Consider the following 2,500-nt stretch of genomic DNA (forward strand, 5'->3'; position numbering starts at 1 on the left):
ATCAAGCTCAAACTTCCTTCTTGCATACGTGCTCCTCCGGAAGAACACACTAGAATAAGAGGTAGAAATTCATTGGTGGCATATTCGATCAAACGGGTAATTTTCTCACCTACTACGGATCCCATACTACCCCCCATAAACTGAAAATCCATAACCCCAATTGCTACGGGAATACCGTTTAGTTGACCTGTGCCTGTTTGAACAGCCTCAGTTAATCCTGTCTTTCTTTGATAAAAATCAATACGCTCTTTATAAGGTTCCTCCCCCGAATGAAATTCAATAGGATCCAGAGAGACCATGTCTTCATCCACAGGATCCCACGTACCCGGATCAATCGAAAGTTCGATTCTATCTGAACTACTCATTTGAAAATGATATCCGCATTGTTCGCAAATATTTATTTTTGACTTTAAATTTATTTTCTAATAAAATCCATAACAATTTTCGCATTGAATCCACAAATGCCTGTATTTTTGAGCTACATATAGAACATTAGAACTTTTTAAATCACTACCATTCGTGCTAGTTTGTTTACTGGAACTCCCGTGTTCACTCCTAGTTCTACTTTGACCACAAATGTAACTATAAATGTAACTGTCACTGTAATTGTTACTACCACTTTAAATGTAATTATTAATGCAACTATTAATGTGCTTATTCCAACTATATTTAGTATCATACATGTAACGATCATAGTGGGGATGATTACTCTTAGATACATTATTCAGATAACTAGAATTTACATTATTCAGATAACTAGAATTCCGATAACTATAAAAAAAACTTTCTAGTTCACTCAAAAAAGACTGATCGTTATCAATCTCAAAAATATGATTTTCAATATCAAAATATATGAAATAACTGACCCCATTCCTATCCCTAACTAAAAAAGTGTCATCAGAGATGAAATTCCGAATGTCCCTGACGCCGAATAAATGATCAACATTACTATAACTAGAACTCTTAATTTGACTCCAATTATTAATGTTTTTATCCGTATTATTTATAACCTGGTCTTCACTTCCACTGGTATTTTCAATAGGATCAGGACTGTCCGTTGATTTACTTAGCCCACACCTGTATTCTAACTTCTCGTTAAACAACATCGAATTGAACCACCATTTTTCCATAGAGCTTTCTTGCCCCCTATTTACATTAAAATACAATAAATGAATAGTCATTCGATGAAAAATCATTTGAATATTTCATTTCCTATCACAATAAGCATATAGATCCAATCAGTAGGATTATTAACTAATAACGAGTGAGTATTGAAAGAAATGATTCTATTTTGTGGGAATCTGGGATATAACTTCACTATACGATACGGTGGAACCCCCTTTCAATTATAAATATAAAGAGTGGTTTCTCCCACCAAAAAAAGTGTCAAATTCGCATCGAAAAAAAGAAGTATTTGTTCTCTCCTATGAACAATTTTTTTCGTAAAATATCATCTAATAATAAGTTTCTATTCCAACACGGAATGAAAAGGACAATATACAGGATGGGGTAGAAGGAGTTGTAATACTTGGCTCGATATATGGCCGAAACTACAAGATATAAAAGAATACGCCAATCCTAAGGATCCATAGGATTAATTGTGGATCTAACACAACAATAGAAAATTGGAGTTGTTTAGTCTTAGATTTTGTATTGTATATCTAGATAAGTATGTATCTATCCAAAATATATACATACAATAGTCTTTTTGTATTCGGCTCAATCCTTTTTTTTAGTAAAAGATTGGGCCGAGTTTAATTGCAATTCAATTTAGGAAACGAACAATAATTACTGGATTACAAAGTATCCATTGCTGGGAATTCAAATTGGATTTCCTTCCATACTTCACAAGCAGCAGCTAGTTCAGGACTCCATTTGCTAGCTGCACGGATAATTTAATTACCCTCACGAGCAAGATCACGTCCCTCATTACGAGCTTGTACACATGCTTCAAGAGCTACTTGATTAGCTACGGCACCCGGTGCATTTCCCCAAGGGTGTCCTAAAGTTCCTCCACCGAACTGTAGTACGGAATCATCTCCAAAGATCTCGGTCAGAGCAGGTATATGCCAAACGTGAATACCCCCATAAGCCACTGGCAGAACACCTGGTAGAGAGACCCAATCTTGAGTGAAATAAATACCGCGACTTCGGTCTTTTTCAACAAAATCATCACGTAATAAATCAACAAAGCCCAAAGTGATCTCTCTTTCTCCTTCAAGTTTACCTACTACGGTACCGGCGTGAATATGATCTCCTCTAGACAGACGTAAGGCTTTAGCTAGTACACGAAAGTGCATACCATGATTCTTCTGTCTATTAATAACTGCATGCATTGCACGATGGATGTGAAGAAGTAGGCCATTATCTCGACAATAATGAGCCAAGCTAGTATTTGCAGTGAATCCCCCTGTTAAGTAGTCATGCATTATGATAGGAACTCCCAATTCTCTGGCAAATACAGCCCTTTTGATCATTTCTTCGCATGTACCTGCAGTAG

General features: G+C 36.0%; 2 pseudogenes; both read right to left on the bottom strand.

Annotated features, from left to right (window-relative positions):
• Positions 1–1,324, bottom strand: part of LOC132254566 (acetyl-coenzyme A carboxylase carboxyl transferase subunit beta, chloroplastic-like) — a 2,756-nt pseudogene extending 1,432 nt beyond the window's left edge.
• Positions 1,325–1,703: 379 nt separating this feature from the next.
• Positions 1,704–2,500, bottom strand: part of LOC132254515 (ribulose bisphosphate carboxylase large chain-like) — a 1,593-nt pseudogene continuing 796 nt past the window's right edge.

This window comes from Vitis vinifera, chromosome 10 (genome assembly GCF_030704535.1).
Source record: "Vitis vinifera cultivar Pinot Noir 40024 chromosome 10, ASM3070453v1".
Lineage (NCBI taxonomy): Eukaryota > Viridiplantae > Streptophyta > Magnoliopsida > Vitales > Vitaceae > Vitis > Vitis vinifera.